The 23,400-nt window shown below is 44.1% G+C and overlaps 2 protein-coding genes and 1 pseudogene across 3 annotated transcripts in view; 1 reads left to right on the top strand and 2 right to left on the bottom strand.

Annotated features, from left to right (window-relative positions):
• LOC309550292 (uncharacterized protein) overlaps positions 1–23,400 on the bottom strand; it is a 979,642-nt gene that overhangs the window by 955,479 nt on the left and 763 nt on the right.
• Positions 1–23,400, top strand: part of LOC309550683 (uncharacterized protein) — a 3,164,715-nt gene that overhangs the window by 345,631 nt on the left and 2,795,684 nt on the right. The window lies entirely within an intron of this gene.
• Positions 17,681–23,337, bottom strand: LOC309550025 (annotated as a pseudogene). Its single transcript has 2 exons — positions 22,018–23,337; positions 17,681–17,739 (listed from the first exon to the last, which is right to left on the bottom strand). The product of its transcript is annotated as an uncharacterized misc_RNA (transcript).

Below are 23,400 nucleotides of genomic sequence, written 5' to 3' on the forward strand. Positions count from 1 at the left end.
TGGAATTTTTGGAGTTTTGCCATTTAAACATTTGTGTATAAAGTGTAGACACCGTTGGCAAGAGTGCTAATCGTGATTTGGATAAAAAAAAAAAAAAGTTTTTATCAGGAAACCCAGTTTGCCGTAGTTGGCTGGATATTTTGAGGCTATTTTTTTTTATAGAATTAGAGATAATGAGAACTTACATTTTGCAAATAGGTCCCTATGTAAAAGGCAGCTCTGGGACAAAATTTTGAAAATTGGCTACTTACCAAGGGGGGGTTCAACTGTGAATATTTTTTGTTCCTGAAATAGTTATAGAATTTATTTTTGGACAGAAAGGGTTACCGCAATTAGTGTGACCATTGAACCCTATTGGCACTGAGCCAAAAGTTTCAAATTAGATTAACTCTATATCTGCTTATAATTTTTGAAAGATATTTAGGGGGCATCCTCTATTCCAGGAGGGGAACCTCTGATCAGCTCTGGTCACCCCTGGTCTGAATTTTGAAAATTGGCACACAGCCAAAACTATTTCATCCAGTTAAGCGTTTAGTTGCCAGTACTGCCCCCTCTGGCCGTCAGCTGAGACAGCGGCAGAAGAACAGAAAAGAGTACAGGACCTTGCATTTGAGTGGGTGGCCCGGAGAGGGGGGGAGAGGAATATGGGTCAGCATGGAGAAGGGAATGTTTGCATATGATATTGTGAAGCGTAGGGAAGGGAGTGAGGCTGTTAAACATTTATCCAAGATTGCAAAAGTCTGCAAATTAGAAGATCCCGTGGAAAGGCTTGAACCAGAATTCTGGCGTGTACTAATCAGAGATTACAGAGGAATTTTGTGTGATAAGGGCTTGTTGACCGTGGCAACAGCCTGGTATAAAACCGCAAAAGCTTTGCATTCTGAAGGATGGCTTGAAGAGACAATCAAGGTTGGAAACTCTATGATGTATGTATATCATAAAGTAGATCGTAAAGACAATAAGCCCCCGCCCTATAATGGCATCTGGAGAAATAAAGGGGAGGGTCCTTACTCTCCGCCTGCCGCCCATTATCTTCACTCCACTCCTACTCAAACGCAACCCACACGGACAGTTCCTGCGGACGGCCTTCTTGGTGCAGCCAAGTCTTCACTTCCTGCCCCGCCCAGTACAGTTCCTGCAAACAGCCATCTTGGTGCAGTCAAGTCTTCACTTCCTGCCCCGCCCAGTACAGTTCCTGCAAACAGCCATCTTGGTGCAGTCATGTCTTCACTTCCTGCCCCGCCCAGTACAGTTCCTGCAGACGGCCATCTTGGTATACCCGGAAGGTCTAATAAAGGTCTATATCCAATTCTCCCTGTTCTAACACTCCCATCCTCCCTGGATTACAGGTCCAATATACTAGTGATGAAGACACATCCGACTGGGACGACCAAACGCAGGTGACAAGCGCACCCGATGATCTAACCCCATCACAAACAGCGAACTTAATGACAAGTCTGCCTGACCCAGAAACACAGCCAATGCCCCTATACCACAGGATAGTACAGCTACAAGAAATTTACCTAGTCCTCTTACTGAGCCAATCCAAGTGGGGACATTTCCTGATTTGCTTGCCAGATTTGTGGTGTCTTCTACATGCCCCTTGCATCTGCTAGGAGCTGATTCGCTGTCCGGACTACAGGCCTCAATTATTTTTTACGCCCGAAGGAGGAGTGAAGCTACATACTCCCCTATCCTTAGAAGACTCATCTGCCTTGTGTTCTCTGCCTCTCATGAAGACACTCCGTGAAGCGACAACTCCAAGTTCAGTACCACTGAAGTACTTGGCAGGATCCCTGCATGCCTATGGTCCACTGAACCGGAAGACATCGATCACTTTAAAGTACCGCCAGTCATGGTGCAACTAAAACCTGGGGAACTCCTACCTAGAAAATCACGCCTCCAGAGAGACTGGACCCGTTGAAGCTAGCTCAATCCGAAGCTATCTCAAAACAGGTTGAGACCCTTGTGTCTAATGGTGCTTTGCTACCCTGTACTTCTGAATGCAACACACCTTTGTTCTCAGTGAAGAAACGGATCCCAAAAGGTGAACCAGAGAAATACAGAATGGTCCAAGATTTCCAAGTCAATTTGCCAAAGCCATAACCTCTGTTCCTGATACCTGGCAACAGGAACAACCTACAGTGACTCTTTTCCTCTATGCAGATGACTACCCCGCTGCTGAAAAAACTTCAGAAAGTCTTCTATGCTACCTTGCAGAACAAGGCTGTAAGGCCTCCAAAGAGAAAATACACTGGTGTTCCAAGACTGTCACCTTTTTAGGCCACTGCATTTCTAAAGGCACAAGACATATCTTACTGCAGGGCGTGGATCCCTGATGCATCCCTCCTCATGCAACCACTCTATGATGCTCTTGAGTCCGTGCCATTTACCCTGTCAAACGAGGCCCTGGACAATTTTATTCTGCTGAAGCAAGCAATATCCACAGCTCCTGCTTTGGGCCTTCCAGATTATGAGAAACTCTTCAAACTGTTTGTGTCGGAGAAGAATGGCCACGCCACAGGGGTCCTGGCTCAGGAACATGGAGGGCGGACTAGACCCATTGGCTACTACTCTTGCCGTCTTGACCCCGTGGCTAGAGGTGGTCCTTCCTGTCTAAGGGCTGTCTTTGCTGCCCAAGTACTCCTAGACAAAACTTCAGACCTTGTCTTAGCACACCCCCTGCTGCTTCTGGCACCGCATGACATTGCTGCCATCTTAAATCAGGTGCAACTCCGACACCTGTCCCCGGCCAGACATCTATGGCTGCAAGTCTCCCTCCTACTTCCTGACAACATGACCCTCCAAAGGTGTCTCACTCTCAACCCGGCCACCCTTCTGCCGTTTTTCGAGGGGGGGAGAAGGAGAAGGTGAAGAAGGAGATCCCTATGACACTCCACATGACTGCTTTGAAATGCTGCGCTTGGAAAACCCTGACCATATCTCCCTACAGTGAGTGAAATTCCTCTGGAAAACCCTGACTACACACTTTTTGTGGATGGCTTTAGATATGCAGATGAAGGAGGCAAGTACCACACAGGTTATGCTGTGACTTCTGAATTTGAAAGCCTACAAGCAGATGATTTTGGTATCATCCGGAGAGCTAGAAGGTTCCTGACAGCGGCCGGAACATCAGTGAAACATGGTCCTGCCATCAAGGATTTAATGGATGCATTACTCCTACTGGAACAAGTGGCTGTCTTGAAGATTAAAACACATGGCAAGCTGAATTCTCAAGAAGCCAGGGGAAACCACTTGGCGGATAAAGCGGCCAAACCAACGAAAAACGGCCGAAGCGGCTGAAGAGCAGAGTGAATCCTCAGTGCAGATGCCTTTGGCAGTGCATGTGCCATCTGACAGACTATACCTAGCCTCTATGCAAAGGCAGCCTACACAGGTGAAAAGCTGGAATGGATCGACAAAGGAGAAGAATATAAAAAAAAAAACGACTTAGTGAGATAGTACGTAGATTAGGGGTCCAAGAGGTGATAGAGAGCGATCAGGGCCCAGCTTTCACAGCAACCCTAACAAAAAGATTTGGGCAGCACTGGGAGTTCAGTTGGCTTTACGCACCCCATACCACCCTCAAAGTAGTGGGAAGGTAGAAAGGATGAATGGGACTCTAAAGAATAGGATGTTAAAAATGGCTCAAGAGACTAAAATGAGTTGGCCTGACAGTTTGCCTATTGCCTTGTTCAGTGTCAGACACACCCCCCGGGGGAAACATGCCCTGTCTCCCTATGAAATTTTGTTTGGTTCAGCCCCAGACTTGGCTGTTACTTCCCACAGCAGTTGCAATTACAGTCTGATGTGTTAACTAGTTATGTTACACGTTTGTCTAAAGAATTAACTAGTATCCATTCTCGAGTATTTTCCTCCATTCCAGATCCAGAAACAGACTCGGGAACCCACAGTCTTCAGCCAGGAGACTGGGTGTTGGTAAAGAAATTCGTAAGGAAAAATTCACTTGATCCCCGATACGAAGGACCATTCCAGGTGCTGCTAACTACAGCTACATCAGTCAAGCTAGAAGGGAAAAGCACCTGGATACACGCCTCCCACTGCAAGAAAACCCAATCTCCTGAAGACAAGATTCTGCCGACAGCACAATGATTGTGCTGTATATCCTTTTTTTTAATAAGTTTGATAAAAGCTCAGCAGGTGATTATAACCAAAACAGGTACTCAACAGGCGGCCATCACTAAGACAAATGGTGTCACTACATTTTGGTACAATTCATCCAGCACACAAGTGGTTACGTTTATTTATTTATTTTTTATCTTTGTAGTATAATACCCCTGATAAATACACTGACTCAGCACCCAACCACAGGAGGAAGCAAGCAGCTCCCTCTGGAAGCTTTGATCCTCATGTGTACATAGATGCCATAGGGGTCCCAAGGGGGGTCCCAGATGAATTCCAAGCTAGGGATCAGGTAAAAGCTGGTTTTGAGTCTTTGCTCCCCATAATAACCTTCCTGACAACACTGGTCCAAATGGTAAGGTTACTCTAGCTATCAAGAAATTGGAAGATCTGTCATTTGAGTTGAAGAAGAACTCCGGTATTACAGACCCTTTGGATCAATATTTTAGCTGGATGAGTGGGTGGCAGAAGGCGCTCGCCCAGATAGGAGTAACAGTACTGATAATCCTAGTTCTTTTAGCCCTGATTGTATGCTGTATTCAAACATTTGTAAAGAAGCTAATGAGCAAAGCTGTAGACAATAGCACACCTACATTTCTCCACCAAGAAGAAGACCACCTTATGATGGAAGAGGACAAACCCTTCACCCCTCTACAGTCACTCCCTGTTCATAATTTCACAGTTCTATAGGGTTATAGGGATAGATAGCACCTGACGGCCCTCTCCAGGCTGTATCGAGGGGGGTAGTGAACTAGTTACTGCTCTTCTCTATGTACAGCCCTAAAAAAGTTCCGGAGGAGATTGGGCCAGGTGAGTAGGCACTTTAGTATGAGGGACAGAAGAAAAATAGCCATTTTAGGGGGGCTTGTGAAGGAATGTGATGAACACTTGTGAATTAGTGATGTCGCGAACCTAAAATTCGCCGTTCGCGAACGCGAACATCGGCAAATGTTGGCGAACTGGGCGAACCGCCATAGACTTCAATAGGCAGGCGAATTTTAAAACACACAGGGACTCTTTCTGGCCACAATAGTGATGGAAAAGTTGTTTCAAGGGGACTAACACCTGGACTGTGGCATGCCGGAGAGGGATCACGCAAAAAAAAGTTCTTAAAAATTATAATTTTTTGATAGAGAGCCAATTATTGGAAAAATTAAAAAAAAATAAAAATAAAAAATTTCTTTGGATTTAGCATCTGGGGGGTCTAAAAAGTGTACCTGTGAAGTTTCAGCTCTGTAGCATGTCCAGAACCCCTAAAAAACAGCATTTTTCTTATATTTTCAGGAATATGGCTTCTCTGCGGCTGGCTTTTTCTCTTGCAGGCATTTATCGGGCATTTTTTTAGGCAGGCATGTCATTTTTTGTATTTAGTGTCTGGGGGGTCTAAAAAGTGTACCTGTCAAATTTCAGCTCTGTAGCATGTCCAGAACCCCTAAAAAACAGCATTTTTCTTATATTTTCAGGAATATGGCTTCTCTGCGGCTGGCTTTTTCTCTTGCAGGCATTTAGCGGGCATTTTTTTAGGCAGGCATGTCATTTTTTGTATTTAGTGTCTGGGGGGTCTAAAAAGTGTACCTGTCAAGTTTCAGCTCTGTAGCATGTCCAGAACCCCTAAAAAACAGCATTTTTCTTATATTTTTTAGTAATACGGCTTCTCTGCGGCTGTCTTTTTCTCTTGCAGGCATTTATCGGGCATTTTTTTAGGCAGGCATGTCATTTTTTGTATTTAGTGTCTGGGGGGTCTAAAAAGTGTACCTGTCAAGTTTCAGCTCTGTAGCATGTCCAGAACCCCTAAAAAACAGCATTTTTCTTATATTTTCAGGAATATGGCTTCTCTGCGGCTGGCTTTTTCTCTTGCAGGCATTTATCGGGCATTTTTTTAGGCAGGCATGTAATTTTTTGTATTTAGTGTCTGGGGGGTCTAAAAAGTGTACCTGTCAATTTTCAGCTCTGTAGCATGTCCAGAACCCCTAAAAAACAGCATTTTTCTTATATTTTCAGGAATATGGCTTCTCTGCGGCTGGCTTTTTCTCTTGCAGGCATTTAGCGGGCATTTTTTTAGGCAGGCATGTCATTTTTTGTATTTAGTGTCTGGGGGGTCTAAAAAGTGTACCTGTCAAGTTTCAGCTCTGTAGCATGTCCAGAACCCCTAAAAAACAGCATTTTTCTTATATTTTCAGTAATACGGCTTCTCTGGGGCTTTCTTTTTCTCTTGCAGGCATTTATCGGGCATTTTTTTAGGCAGGCATGTCATTTTTTGTATTTAGTGTCTGGGGGGTCTAAAAAGTGTACTTGTCAAGTTTCAGCTCTGTAGCATGTCCAGAACCCCTAAAAAACAGCATTTTTCTTATATTTTCAGGAATACGGCTTCTCTGCGGCTGTCTTTTTCTCTTGCAGGCATTTATCGGGCATTTTTTTAGGCAGGCATGTCATTTTTTGTATTTAGTGTCTGGGGGGTCTAAAAAGTGTACCTGTCAAGTTTCAGCTCTGTAGCATGTCCAGAACCCCTAAAAAACAGCATTTTTCTTATATTTTCAGGAATACGGCTTCTCTGCGGCTGTCTTTTTCTCTTGCAGGCATTTATCGGGCATTTTTTTAGGCAGGCATGTCATTTTTTGTATTTAGTGTCTGGGGGGTCTAAAAAGTGTACCTGTCAAGTTTCAGCTCTGTAGCATGTCCAGAACCCCTAAAAAACAGCATTTTTCTTATATTTTCAGGAATACGGCTTCTCTGCGGCTGTCTTTTTCTCTTGCAGGCATTTATCGGGCATTTTTTTAGGCAGGCATGTAATTTTTTGTATTTAGTGTCTGGGGGGTCTAAAAAGTGTACCTGTCAAGTTTCAGCTCTGTAGCATGTCCAGAACCCCTAAAAAAAAGCATTTTTCTTATATTTTCAGGAATACGGCTTCTCTGCGGCTGGCTTTTTCTCTTGCAGGCATATATATCAGTGGTGGGTGGGCAGTGGCACAGTACACTCTCTGTGGACCTGGCAGCAGTCACTGGCACCCAGGCAACTGCAATTTAAAAAATATATATATATTTTTTTTACTTTGCAAGCTGCTGTGCCACTTTATATATCAGTGGTGGGTGGGCAGTGGCACAGTACACTCTCTGTGGACCTGACAGCAGTCACTGGCACCCAGGCAACTGCAATTTAAAAAATATATATATTTTTTTTTACTTTGCAAGCTGCTGTGCCACTTTATATATCAGTGGTGGGTGGGCAGTGGCACAGTACACTCTCTGTGGACCTGACAGCAGTCACTGGCACCCAGGCAACTGCAATTTAAAAAAATATATATTTTTTTTTACTTTGCAAGCTGCTGTGCCACCTTATATATCAGTGGTGGGTGGGCAGTGGCACAGTACACTCTCTGTGGACCTGACAGCAGTCACTGGAACCCAGGCAACTGCAATTTTAAAAAAATATATTTTATTTTACTTTGCAAGCTGCTGTGCCACCTTATATATCAGTGGTGGGTGGGCAGTGGCACAGTACACTCTCTGTGGACCTGACAGCAGTCACTGGCACCCAGGCAACTGCAATTTAAAAAAATATATATATTTTTTTTACTTTGCAAGCTGCTGTGCCACCTTATATATCAGTGGTGGGTGGGCACACAGTGGCACTGCAGTGGGCACAGTACACTCTGTGGACCTGACAGTCACTGGCAGCCCAGGCAACTGCAATAATAAAAAATATTTTTTTTTTCAATTTATTGCAACAAGATGCTGTGCCAACGTATATATATCAGTGGTGGGCAGTGCACTGCAGTGGGTACAGTGCACTCTGTGGACCTGACACAGCACTCACTGCAATTATGACAGAGGAAAAAAAAATATTTTTTAAAATGCCAGGTACTGTGCCTGTGCCACCCGAAATGAGTGTGGTGTGCACACAGTACAGTCTGTGGTAGGTCTGTGGCCTCTCACACACAGCGGGCAGGCAACTGCAGTGTACAATAGATATATATATATATATATATATAAAAAAAAAATCTATTACCTTACCAGCCCTTAAAAGGGCTTTTGGGGACACTATATATATATATATATATGTATATATATAAATAAAAAAATCCTCAATTACCAGCCCTTAAAAGGGCTTTTGGGGACACTAGATAGATATAGATATATATATATATGAAGAAACAACTCAATTACCAGCCCTTAAAAGGGCTTTTGGGGACGCTAGGTATATATATATATATATATAAAAAAAAAAAAAACCCACAAATACCAGCCCTTAGAAGGGCTTTTTGGGGTGCTGATATTACAGCAGTAGTGGACCAAGAACACTGCAAGACCAGGAACACTGACTAACTGTCCCTAGCTTAACAGCAGCAGCAGCAGCAGCAGCTCTCCCTACTCTCACTACACACACTGCTTCAGAATGATCTAAGATGGATGCTGCCCTTGCTTATTTATAGGAGGTGGGAGGGTGTGGGAGGGAGGTACGCTGATTGGCTGGAAATGTGTCTGCTGACTGTAAAGTTCAGGGTCAAAGTTTGCCTCAATGATGTCTTATGGGGGGCGGACCGAACATCGCATATGTTCGCCGGCAGCGGCGAACGCGAACATGCTAAGTTCGCCGGGAACTGTTCGCCGGCGAACAGTTCTATACATCTCTATTGTGAATTAAGCAAAATGTCTATTTTTCTATGTGTATTCTTCTCTACATATATATATATATTTCCTCTGTCGTCCTTACTCAAAATGGCCGTTACTAGATACCTACTCGCCCCCACCCACCGAGATGGAATGTGAAAAGAAAGATGGAGCCTTGGCACAGTGCCTTCAAAAGAAGATAACATTCATGAACTCGAAAAGGACCACCTTATAACGGACCTGACTAATCAGAAAGCTGCAAATAATCAGTATTATGCTAATATTATGCTTATGACATACTAACATATGACACCGCCTACTAACTATATAATATACTGTCCATTAGAAATAAGTAGTATAAGTAGTATCATTTACCTGAACAATGTGTGTCAGTCTATGATATCCTTGTGCATGCACTCTAATTACCTATTTAATCAGATCCAGCAGCAAGAAATCTATTTTGAACCTGATTGAGGTTCGCTAACCTTTACACAGGCACCTCAATAGACTTAATTCATGGTATGCCTGCAGTTTTTACAAAGTAGCTGAATTTCTGGAATTCAGCTTTAATTTCCTCAACCTATAAGGCATTATTAGCATACTAGACATTAAGCCCGTTAAATTAACGGGCGCTAGAACATATGTGGTCAAACATTATGCGCAGAGCTGACTGAGCGGCTCTCGCTTATCTCTTTTTTTTCTAACAACACGAGACCCGCATGATGTAGCCAGCTCTGCACATAGCGTCCCTGTTGCCCTAGCAACATCGGGGACACGCGCAGAGCTGACCGAGCGGCTGTCGCGTGCTAGCGCGCACCTGCCGCGTGCCCGCGCACACCCGCCGCTTCAACATTTTTGCCCCGCCGCCCGAAGTCTCTGCGCTTCAAGTCCCAACGGCTGTCCGTGGGGCACATGTGCAGTAGCGCAATCCCACGGACACAGGGACTGGACGCAGAGACACTTGTACTTTATATAGTAAGATATGATTTATATGGGGTATGATGTTGTTTGTTATCCTGTAATCCATTTCTTCAGAAACCTACGGGAAGTCCCATTTCCTCCTCCGCCCCTCCTCTCTAATAATATCTCCTTGTTCCACTCATCCTCCATCCCTGCCCCTTTCCTCCTCTGTCCCCGCCCCACTCTTCCTCTCGCATTCATCCAGCGGCTGCTATCTTGCTTGTAGGCTCCTCCCCCTTGTCCGCCTCTTTCCCCAGAGCTGTCAATCGATCTCTCGGCGCTCAGTTCTCAGCCTGGGTCAGGTGGCCGGGATCGCCAATCTGTGGATTCGGGAGTGACAGCCATGGCGTCCGGCAGAGAAGGAGGAGGAGGGAGGGACGCCGGGCAGCGGGGTATGACAGCACCGGGAGCTCTCACAGTGTGCTTTCTTGCATGGGAGCACCGAAAAGGGCAGACAGGAAGAGGGGCCCAGAGTGTGGGGGGGGGGAGGGGTGTAACATTTTCGCCCGGCCGCCCGAAGTCTCTGCGCTCCAAGTCCCAATGGCTGTCCGTGGGGCACATGCGCAGTAGCGCAATCCCACGGACACAGGGACTGGACTCAGAGACACTTGTACTTTATATAGTAAGATACTGAATGAAGCCATGCGCTACATTGTAGAGGAGTTCACAACTAGATCTAGGCATTTTGTGTTTATTACCAATTATATTTTTGACATTATTCTGCACTGATTTTATTGAATAAATATATATTTTTGCACAAAATTGTATTCCTCTTATCTTCAGGTTAGCGCCACTAAACGATCTCGAGTTTTTGTTGATTTATGGAAATAAGTTGAGAATCTCCTTACTTATAGATCCTTGCTTATTTGCATAAATAGACACTGTTTATCAGAACAGTATAAACATTCTGACATAATCAATGTGACTAGGACTTATGTTAGTGCTACATACTTTATGCCCTTTGGTGGCCTGCTCCCCAATTATGATGTAGAGGGGTCTTGTACCAGGTCACAGCTAGCTAGCCCAGTCACAACTGCTCTGTCAGGCACAGTCCCACACTGGAGAAGGCAGGTAAAGGGGAACACTGATACATACAGTAAATACACCTTTAACAAATACTGTATTGAGAAAATAAAAACACGATTAATAGGGGTGGTCAGGCCCATGGCTCCAACTGCCCTCTGACTCTTTTTTTACTTTTACCCGTTCTCTATCTCCCTCAATATCTCTCTTCTCTTCTTGGGCCTGCGGACCGCCTATATCTGGGTGGTTTAGGGGTAACCTTTGGTGGGCCCTTTAGTTGGGGTGTGCTGGATGAGGGGAGAGGCTAGTAGACTATGTATTAGTTAGTTATACAGACTATAGTATACGAAGGTGGAGAACTGCCCTTATTCAGTATGCCTGTACCAAACCGCATTTTGTTTGTGTATCTTTATTTCCATCCAGAGCATACTGTTCTTTTTGGTTTTTCATCATCTGTATGTTTGGAAAACCAAATAAAGATTTTTAAAAAACAAGGATGTAAATTCATTAATTACACTGTCCAGCGATGTGGATTCCCATCATTCATAATGAAGGACACCTGTCAACTCATCGAAAAAAAAAAAAAACAGACTAACACATCTTCTCCCACCATAGAAAATGCAGAAGAGATAATTATAGCTCCCTGATAGGCAGCAGAATGTATACAAAGGGGTGGGGTATTCAGGGTGATATCATTGAGCAAAAATGACCACATTTGGTCAGTGATGTCATGGGGATCCCAGTTTTTGTCATTGACCATGTATAATCATGTCCATATTTAGTCAAGTCCTTTGTTTACATCCAGCTAAGGGGATGGGAGCTGTCATTTGTGGTGAGCAGTCATACAGAGTGGATGTGTCAGTTTTTTATTTTTATTTTGGTGGGCCTCTCTGGTTACTTTTGCCTGTTTACATCATACACTTGCCACTTCACAGGCAGTTTAGGGTATCTACCAAGCATGTTAATTAAAGGAATAATAGGATTTTTGTACTTACCGTAAAATCCATTTCTCTGAGTTCATTGACAGACACAGCTCTCCATTATTCAGAATCACAGGGACATCCCCAAGCAGTGGCAAACATGAGGGGCGGGACAACAAAAAATCCCAAGGCTAAACACAATAGGCAACCAGTTAACAGGAGCTCAATAAAAAACAACTGGAGCCCAACCTGAACTATACACCCCCAAAAAGGGAACAGACCCTCTAAACAGCAGCCTGCAAAACTATGCAGCCAAAGGAAGCATCTGCAGATGCCAACATATCCATTTTGTAGAATTTAGTGTAGGTGTGCACCGACGACCAAGTGACCGCCATGCAAGCCTGCGCCACTGACGTCTGATGACGGAAAGCCCAAGAAGCCCTAAGTGAGTAGAGTGTGTCGTAAAAGGGAAAAAAGGAACCTGACCCTTGATAGAATGGGCCTGAGTCACCATCTCTCTGATCCATCTGGAAATGGTTGCAGAAGAAACGGACAGCCCTTTTCATGGCCCGTCCGTGATCACAAACAGTGAGTCAGACCTCTGAAAAGACTCCATAGCTGCCAAATATACCCGAATTGTTGGAACCATATCCAAGGCTTGTAAAACAAATTCCTTAGAATGTTTAGGCCTGCGACACAGGGAAGGCAACACCATGTCTTCATTCAAATGGAAATCAGAGACTACCTTAGGAAGGAACGAATACCAGATAGAGGGTATGACAAGATAACCCCACCAGCTCTGACACCCTGCAAGCAGAGGTGATAGCCACTTCTAGGACAACGTAAGCAGGGGAATCTCCCAAATATAAGGGAGGCTTCCGGAGAACTGAAAGCACCACGTTTAGATGCCATGACAGTAGAAGAGACCGCATAGGTGGAGTCAGATGTCGAACCCCTTGAATAAAAGTACACACCAGGGAGTGAGTGGCCAGGAGTCATGGAAAGAAGACCGCCAAGGCCGAAACCTGGCCCTTTATGGCACTCAAGGCCAATTCCTGCTTGACACCTCGTTAGAGGAAGGTCAAAATCCGAGCCACCGAAAAAGACGAGGGTGAACTCCAATCGACTCACACCACGAAATGTACGCTTGTCACATACGATAGTAGATCTTCCTAGAGGTAAACTTCCTAGTCTTCAGCAGTGTCGGAATCACCGACCCAACCCAGGCAAACCTCTATCCTTCAGCACCTGGCTTTCAACAGCCAGGCCATCAAAGCCAGCAACTGTAAAGCAGTATTAAAGATCGGCCCTTGGGCCTTTCACAGGAGGCGCCGACTGAGAGCCCACAAAGAGGGCCACTAACTGAGGGCCCACGAAGGGGGCCACCGACTAAACCCCGCAAAAATAGGGGGGCACCGGCTGATGCCCTTTCAAGGAGGCCCGCAGGGGAGGCCGCAAAAAGAGCCCTCTTAAGGGGGGGCCGCCTGCTATGATGCAGTCCTGCAGGCAGAATCCCCCTAGGGTCCCACAACACCGCTGGGCAGGGCGCCCTACAGCATTATGGCTGCTAGTCATCGGCAACCCGGACCACCCTCGCAGAGCCGCCCCTCCAGAAGGAGGCGCCCAGCTCAGCCGCACAGCCTAGTAGGCCATGAGCCGCGGCCTTTACATTTTTGGATGCCCAGCCGCAAGTGCGTGGATCCGTAGGGGGGGGCGAGACCGACCGAGGAAGCGGAGGGGGGAAAGAATGCCCAAACAGAGCGGCAACGTTAGCCATCCTCATTGGGGCCGCACCTCACAGTGTCCGACCAGTAGACCGCAAAACTTGTGGGGGCCCCCGGAGGGACCTACCACCCCAGGGAGTATCCGTGTCCCACACAGTCCAGAAAAGGAGGGAAGGGGCCATCTACTTACTTATCCAGTGTGCATGCAGGGAACACTCCTAAGAAAGAACCTCCTCGCCACCAAAGTGGGGGCTGTTGGCCACGGTAACACTGTGACACGGACTGTAGGCGCCCGGTCATGTGTGTCCCCGTGAGACGTTTAACTCGCTGCCCGCCACGGTCCAGGATGGGGCCTGCCAAAGCTGACCCAGCGCGGAGCTCTGTTCTGCGCGTGCTCACTGGCCACACTGGGGGGGGGGGGACCACTGGATTTAGATATCCAGCCTGTCACCTAGTCTGGCAGTTGATTGTAGATCTCACAGGAGAAAAAAATGCCAGGAAAAATAAAAAAGTGTCAGGACCGGAGATCCTGGCAGGGAACTAGGTCCTTACTTCTGACTAGGTAGAAAAAAACTAGGTGTATACCACCTAGAACTGCCCATAGGTGTTACCAAGACTTTTTTCTGCCTAGTGTCCTACTCCTGTAGGGGGCAACATAACCCTATGGTTCTGGATAATGGCGTGTCCATCAATGAGCGAAAGAGAAAATGCATTTTTAATATTTTACTGTAAGCATTAATAAAATAACTGTTCCCGCTGAATAAAATCCCCCATTTTTATTTATGGACTCTCTTCAGATTTGGTAGTAATTTCTTTTGCATTTGCGCGCTATTCTTTTTTAATATACATGTCTTTTGGTTCATAGCTGCAGCAGCTTTGGAAATACATGGGTATGCTCCCCCAAATTTTTTGCCTGTTTATTATGTATTCGGTCTGACCAGACTATCGAGGTTGAGCAGCCCTCCCCACCCCCCACACACACCTGTACTCAATCAGTGTCCACCATCAAGTGGATATAGGAGGAGTCCCCTGTAGTGCATTTGCACATCTCTCCCAGCAAGGAGTATTATCTCCAAGGGTTAGAAAGGCTGGATTCATCTCTTTTTCATGGATAGTGTAGGACCCACTGATAATGGGGTACTTTGACGCAGTAGTGGGCTTGAGCACGATATGGCCATATGGTTGGACCAAACCCCCATTTTTATTTATGGACTCTCTTCAGATTTGGTAGTAATTTCTTTTGCATTTGCGCGCTATTCTTTTTTAATATACATGTCTTTTGGTTCATAGCTGCAGCAGCTTTGGAAATACATGGGTATGCTCCCCCAAATTTTTTGCCTGTTTATTATGTATTCGGTCTGACCAGACTATCGAGGTTGAGCAGCCCTCCCCACCCCCCACACACACCTGTACTCAATCAGTGTCCACCATCAAGTGGATATAGGAGGAGTCCCCTGTAGTGCATTTGCACATCTCTCCCAGCAAGGAGTATTATCTCCAAGGGTTAGAAAGGCTGGATTCATCTCTTTTTCATGGATAGTGTAGGACCCACTGATAATGGGGTACTTTGACGCAGTAGTGGGCTTGAGCACGATATGGCCATATGGTGGGACCAAACCCCCATTTTTATTTATGGACTCTCTTCAGATTTGGTAGTAATTTCTTTTGCATTTGCGCGCTATTCTTTTTTAATATACATGTCTTTTGGTTCATAGCTGCAGCAGCTTTGGAAATACATGGGTATGCTCCCCCAAATTTTTTGCCTGTTTATTATGTATTCGGTCTGACCAGACTATCGAGGTTGAGCAGCCCTCCCCACCCCCCACACACACCTGTACTCAATCAGTGTCCACCATCAAGTGGATATAGGAGGAGTCCCCTGTAGTGCATTTGCACATCTCTCCCAGCAAGGAGTATTATCTCCAAGGGTTAGAAAGGCTGGATTCATCTCTTTTTCATGGATAGTGTAGGACCCACTGATAATGGGGTACTTTGACGCAGTAGTGGGCTTGAGCACGATATGGCCATATGGTGGGACCAAACCCCCATTTTTATTTATGGACTCTCTTCAGATTTGGTAGTAATTTCTTTTGCATTTGCGCGCTATTCTTTTTTAATATACATGTCTTTTGGTTCATAGCTGCAGCAGCTTTGGAAATACATGGGTATGCTCCCCCAAATTTTTTGCCTGTTTATTATGTATTCGGTCTGACCAGACTATCGAGGTTGAGCAGCCCTCCCCACCCCCCACACACACCTGTACTCAATCAGTGTCCACCATCAAGTGGATATAGGAGGAGTCCCCTGTAGTGCATTTGCACATCTCTCCCAGCAAGGAGTATTATCTCCAAGGGTTAGAAAGGCTGGATTCATCTCTTTTTCATGGATAGTGTAGGACCCACTGATAATGGGGTACTTTGACGCAGTAGTGGGCTTGAGCACGATATGGCCATATGGTGGGACCAAACCCCCATTTTTATTTATGGACTCTCTTCAGATTTGGTAGTAATTTCTTTTGCATTTGCGCGCTATTCTTTTTTAATAAAATTTGGAAACAAACCAAAAAGAAATTTGCATTGGTACTTGTCCCCTAGGGCAGGTCCCCATGCTCTTTGATAATCTCTTGCCTATTTGCCTTAAAAATGTCTTGAATTGATTTTAACCACTTAAGGACCAGGCCTATTTCTGACACTTGTTGTTTACAAGTGAAAATCTGTATTTTTTGCTAGAAAATTATGTAAAGCCCCCAAACATTAAATATTTTTTTTAGCAGAGACACTAGAGTAAAAAATGGAAATCATTGCAATACTTTATAAAAAATACACTTTTTTTAATAAAAAAATAGGAAAACAGTATAGTTAGCCCAATTTGTTCTATTATGTGAATCTCAATAAGCGACGCTTTAAAAATTTCTACAGGTTATCAGTTTAGAGTTACAGAGGAGGTCGGGGCTAGAATTATTGCTCTTGCTCTAACGATCGTGACGATACCTCACATGTGTGGTTTGAACACCGTTTACATATGTGGGTGCGACTTGCATATGCGTTCGCTTCTCTGTGCGAGCTCGGAGGGACAGGACGCTTTAAATCTAATTTTTTAATATTTATTTACCTTTTATTTTTTTTACACTGTCCCTTAAAAAAAAAAAAGTGATCACTTTTTTCCATTACAAGGAATGTAAACATCCCTTGTAATAGAAATAAGCATGACAGGTCCTCTTTAATGTGAGATTTGGGGTCAAAAATACCTCACATCTTACATTACACTACAAAGCAAAAAAAAAAAAAAGTATTTTTTTTTCAGCAAGAAAAAAAAAATGAGCCCCTTTAAGGCTGTTGGGCGGAAGTGACCTATGACGTCGCTCGCATCCTCCAAGGCCATAGAGTCAAGTGGGGCCATCTTGCCCTTACTCGACTTCCTGCCTAGGACCTGAAAGGATCGGATCGTTTTCCCCGCTACGACGGCTCCAGTAAGCAGGGAAAACGACCAGGAAGCGGCGGGAGGGGGGTGTCACTTCTCCCTCTGCCCATAAAATTGATTTTGTGGTGAATCCACTGCTGGGACCACTTTTATGTGAAAGAGGACTGCCAGCCGAGTAAGAAAATACCGGGGTTATGCAAGCTATCTGCTGCCATAACACCAGTATTTAACATCAAAATACCAATGTAAAACTGCTCCTATAAACTTTAATGGGGTTCGGATCAACATTCAGAACTTAGGAGCAGTTCAGCAAACCTTCTTGGAACTGAACCCAGGAATGTTCAGCTCATCCCTCTGTGAGATCTCTGATGTATAACAAGGCCTGATTTCTGTATATACAATTTTCTGCTCTCTGGCGCAAGAATATAGCTTTTCTATTATGTGCAATCTCAGATGAATAACAAGGTATGATATCCATGAAAAACCTTTCCCACACTAATGGAAGGACTACGGGTCCTCACCTATGTAAAACCTCTTATGTGAGTGAAGAGGAAAACCATGAAAAATATTTCCTGTTCTCAGGCCAAGAATATAGCTTCTTCCCTTAGTGAAATCTTTGATGTCTGGTAGTGATATTGCAGAAGAATGAGGATAAATTATTATTATAATTCAAGTTATTCCCGCAGAAAATCGGTTCATCCAGAGAGATGCATTTATTTAGACTTCAAAACAGCCAACAGGATACTTGAATATTCTTGCAACATTCAGACACCTTCAGAGAACGCAGTTTCTCCTGTCACACTTTAGCCAAAAGGAACCTTCCCGAATATACACCCTGTCCCCAGTGGGTGACAAGGACGAGAAATGTTATTGGCCAGTTTCATTAGGTCTTTGATCTGCTTTTGTCCTTCTGGGTGACAGATAATGCCTTGCCGTGGACAGCTGCAGTCATAAAAAAAAATGTCCTAACTTGCATTCTTTTACTACTAATTAGATCAGCCATTCTCAACCAGTGTTCCATGGAAACCTAGAGTTCCTCCAGAGATCGCTAGGGGTTCCTTGAGCTGTGGCTGATTGACCTCCCAATTGATGGTGCTTATATAGGTCCAAGGCAATGCCAAATGGTAGAGCCAGTTGCATGACACCAATGATCTTTTTAGCTATCCATAAGGTTTGCATTCTTCCCACTTTGTTCACTGACCACCAATGAATTGGTTTTATCAAGAGTTCCCGGAGACCTGAAAATTATTTCAAGGGTTCCTCTGGGGTAAAAAGTTTGAGAAAGGTACAAGTAACCATTTGAAGAATGTTATTTACCATAAACAATAACTACTTACGACCCCTTTTGATTTTCAGTTGTCTTGCATTTATTGTCGTTACGACTGACCAGGCCACCTACATTCCACGTTCCTCTGCAAATTTGCATTGTTTAATTAGATTGACCCTCAAGGGCCGAGATGGTCTTTTAGTGTTATTCAAGGTGAAATGACCCTACTTGTAATTATTAGCAACACCATTTTACGGTCACTTTAGTATTTACCAGGTAAACAAACCACCATTTTCAAGGAATACCCCTCAAGTCTAATTACCATCAATAAATACTTCTACTATGGTTCTTTATCATCCCTAACCACTTCTGGACCGGAAAGGTTTTACCCCATTAATGACCAGGCCAATTTTTGCGATTCGGCACTACGTTACTTTAACAAACAATTGCACGGTCGCGCAACGCTTTACTCAAAAAAAAAAAATGATGTCCTTTTTTTCCCCAAAAATAGCGCTTTCTTTTGATGGTACCAGTGCGATTTTTATTTTTTGTACTATAAACGAAAAAAAAGAGCAACAATTCTGCAAAAAAAAAAAAAATATTTTTCACTTTCTGCTATATAAAACATTCCCAATATAAAAAATATGTAAAAAAATAATTTTTTCATCATTTTAGGCCAATTTGTATTTTGCTTCATATTTTTGGTAAAAAAAAAACATCCCAATAAGCGTATTTTGATTGGGTTGCGCAAAAGTTATCGCCTCTACAAACTAGGGAAAAGATTTGTCATTTTTTATTTTTTTTTACTAGTAATGGCGGCGATCAGCAATTTTTAGTGGGTCTGCGACATTGCGGCGGACAGATCGGACCCCTGACATTTTTTACACTTTTGGGGGGGACCAGTGACATTAGTAATGTCACTGGTCCCCCCCAAAAGTGTAAAAAATGTCACATTACTACAGTAATCAGTGTTAAAAATATGCTACTATAATATGTTACTGTAATAATGACACTGGCAGGGAAGGGGGTTAATCCAGGGGTGATCAAAGGGTTAAGTGTGAGCCTAGGGGGAGTGTTTTCTAACTGTGTGGGGGGAGGGAGTTGTGAAATGAACACAGAGACCTGTGATCCTAAATTGGAGGATCACAGGTGCTCTGTGTTCATTCCAGAGAGAACAACAGCGGGGATCGATCGCGGGTGCCCAGCGGCAATCGTGGCCGCCGGCCCCGAGGATTGGCTTCCCCACTTCCTAATAGCGGCGGGTGGGCGCGCGCCTCTGACGACGCACGCGCCCCCCCAGGAGCATTCCCGCGAACCAATGTACCCATACGTCGGTTCGCGCAGCCGAGCCAGGCTGCCGCAGTATATCTGGTTAAGTATGTAAACAATTTACCCTTTGAAATGTTCAATTAGATTGACAGGCTATTGCCCACATACCTAGGTGAACTTGCAGAAGATTAACATAGCAAAGAGTCCTCAGCTCCTATGTTAAAATATAGTAGACTTGGACAAATTCTGGCCTGGTCAATATGTCAGTACCAGAGATGTATAGTAACTAAGTAGAACTACTTCACTACTGTACTTAAGTACCGAAAGGCGGTATCTGTACTTTCCTAGAGTAGAATTTTTTTCTACTACTTCCACTTTTACTTCACTACATTTTTTCAATGATTTCAATACTTCTACTCCAATATTTTTTTTTTTTGTGCTGCATAGTTACTCGTTACAATTTTAAAAATTACCACTGCCAGAACAGTAGATGGCAGGTTTCATGAAGCTCAAAACGTGTATATTATCAGCGCATACGAAAATAAATGCTACTGTATGTATAAATAAAAGCTGCATTTAAAATAATAAAAAACAATATGATGTTCAAACTTTTGACTTCTTTCTTTAATAACTACATAACACAGTACTTGTACTTTTACTTTCAGTACTTGAGTAGCATTTTTTTTTCAAAACTACTGGTACTTTTACTTTCAGTACTTGAGTAGCAAAATTTTTTAAAAAAACTACTTGCAATACTTAAGTACAAAAAATGTTGAATACTTTAGCACTTCTACTCAAGTCACTTTTTGATCGAGCACTTCCACTTCTACTCAAGTCAATTTTTGATCGAGCACTTTTACTCAAGTATGGGTTTCGAGTACTTTATACAACTCTGGTCAGTACTGTATGTTTGTTTGTGTGTGTATACATATACACTGCTCAAAAAAAAATAAAGGAACAGTTTGAAAACACATCAGATATCAATGGGGAAAAATATCATGCTGGATATCTATACTGGTATTGATTGGGTAATGTGTTAGGATCTATACTGGTATGGACTGGGTAATGTGTTAGGATCTATACTGGTATGGACTGGGTAATGTGTTAGGATCTATATTGGCATCAACTGGGTAATGTGTCAGGATCTATACTGGTATGGACTGGGCAATGTGTTAGGATCTTTACTGGTATGGACTGGGCAATGTGTTAGGATCTCTACTGGTATGGACTGGGTAATGTGTTAGGATCTATACTGGTATGGACTGGGCAATGTTAGGATCTATATTGGTATGGACTGGGTAATGTGTTAGGATCTATACTGGTATGGACTGGGTAATGTGTTAGGAAGGAAAGGATGCCCCATTGTTTGATGGAAATGAAAATTATCACCCTACAGAGGGCTGAATTCAAAGACACCCCGAAAATCAAAGTAAAAAAAAAAAGAAATGATGCAGCAGGCTAGACCATTTTGCTGAAATTTCATTGCAGCAACTCAGAATGGTCCTCAGTAGTTTGTGTGGCCCCCACGTGCTTGTATGCATGCCTGACAATGTTGGGGCATGCTCCTAATAAGATGACGGATGGTGTCCTGGGATATTTCCTCCCAGATCTGGACCAGGGCATCACTGAGCTCCTGAACAGACAGAGGTGCAACTTGGCGACCTGGGATGGACCGAAACATAATGTCCCAGAGATGTTCTATTGGATTTAGGTCAGGCGAGCGTGGATGCCATTCAATGGTATCAATTCCTTCATCATCCAAGAACTGGTGACACACTCTCCCCATATGAGGCCGGGCATTGTCAAGCACCAGGAGGAACCCAGGACCCACTGCACCAGTGTATGGTCTGATAATGGGTCAAAGGATTTCATCCCAATACCTAATGGCAGTCAGGGTGCCATTGTCTAGCCTGTAGAGGTCTGTGCATCCCTCCATGGATATGCCTTCCCAGACCATCACTGACCCACCACTACACCGATCATGCTGAACGATGTTACAGGCAGCATAACATTCTCCATGGCTTCTCCAGACCCTTTCATGTCTGTCACATGTGCTCAGAGTGAACCTGCTTTCATCTGTGAAAAGCACAGGGTGCCAATGGTGGACCTGACAATTCTGGTGTTCAATGCCAATCGAACTCCACGGTACCGGGCAGTGAGAAGAGGGCCCAATAGTGGATGTCGGGCCCTCAGACCACCCTCATGAAGTCTGTTTCTGACTTCCCAGTTCTCCTAGAGTAACTGCCTGCCTCCTGGAATCTCCTCCATGCTCTTGAGACTGTGCTGGGAGATACTGCAAACCTTCTGGCAATGCCACGTATTGATGTGCCATCCTGGAGGAGTTGGACTGCGTGTGCAACCTCTATAGGGTCCAGGTATCGCCTTATGCTACCAGTAGTGACACTGCCCCTAGCCAAATACAAAACTAGTGAAAAACAGTGGGAAAAAAATGGCAGTGCCCTCTACCTGTAAAACCATTCCTGTTTTAGAGGTCATCTCATTGTTGCCCATCTAGTGCACATGTTGTTAATTTCATTAACACCAAAGCAGCTGAAACTGATTACCAACCCCCTCTGCTACTTAACCGACCAGATCAATATCCCAGGAGTTGTATTGACTTGATGCTATACTGGGATTAAAAAGTGTTCCTTTAATTTTTTTGAGCAGTGTATACAATATCCTACATAAATCGGCCAACAGGTCTGATTTCTGTGAAAAACATTTGCCGCACTCAGGTCAGGAATATGGCTTCTCCCCTGTGTGAATCCTCTGATGTCTATGAAGTTGTGAATTGCCTGAAAAACATTTCCCACACACAGGACATGAATACGGCTTCTCCCCCGTGTGAGATCGCTGATGCATAATAAGTTCTGGTTTCACTGAAAAACACTTCCCACACTCAGTACAGAAATACGGCTTCTCCCCTGTGTGAATCCTCTGATGTATAACAAGGCTTGATTTCCCTGAAAAAGATTTCCCACATTCAGAGCAAGGATATGGGCTCTCCCCCGTGTGAGTTCTCAGATGTTTAACAAAGTCTGATTTGTATGAATAACATTTCCCACACTCAGGGCAGGAATGTGGCTTCTCCCCTGTGTGAGATTTCTGATGTCTAACAAGGTCTGATTTCTGTAAAAAACGTTTTCCGCACTCAGGGCAGGAATACGGCTTCTCCCCCGTGTGAGATCTTCGATGTTTAACAAGGGCTGATTTCACTGTAAAACATTTCCTGCACTCAGGGCAGGAATACGGCTTCTCCCCTGTGTGAAATCTCTGATGTCTAAAAAGGTCTGATTTTTGCGAAAAACATTTCCCGCACTCAGGGCAGGAATACGGCTTCTCACCTGTGTGAGATCTCTGATGTCTAACAAGTTTCGAATGTGGTGTAAAACATTTTTCACATTCAGGGCAGGAGTTTGGCTTCTTGCTCATGTGAGATTTGTAATGTATGACAAGTTCTGATTTAAGAAGAAAACATTTCCCGCACTCAGAACAGGAATGAAGCTTCTCACCCGTGTGAGATCTCTGATGGACAGTAAGACTTGATTCAGAGCTAAAACTTTCCCCACTTTCAGGACAGGAAAATTTCTCCTCCCCTTGAATTCCGGCACCATCCCTCACAGTACGAGGTTGCTCAGAGTCAGAGGGATTTGATGGTCCATCCACACTGTGAAGTCCTCCATCCATAGCTGAGCTCATTGTCTTTTCTCCTGCACAACCTTCTATTTTACAACCTGGAGATAAAGTGAGACGATCCTTTGAGGGTTCCTCAATGGCCTGTCCTGGAAAATATAAAAACATGGACAATAGATACATTAGTTCACTTAAATCAAGATTATATCTGGATCAGGTAGATTTTAGTGAGCAGATGTTCTCTGTGGATGTCCCAACCAGCTGTGACTTCCCCTCTTCAGTAGAAGGACCTTTGGTCCTCCTCCCAGATCACTTCGACATTTAAACAGCCTTGTCAGAAATACAGGAATCAATGGGGACTGGGAGGTGCATGCTCTTCACACAACCACAAGCCTAGGCACTGGGTCATGTGATATCTGATAATAAAGAGGTTC

The sequence above is a fragment of the Pelophylax lessonae genome (assembly GCF_965119305.1).
Source record: "Pelophylax lessonae genome assembly, chromosome: 3".
Classification (NCBI taxonomy): domain Eukaryota; kingdom Metazoa; phylum Chordata; class Amphibia; order Anura; family Ranidae; genus Pelophylax; species Pelophylax lessonae.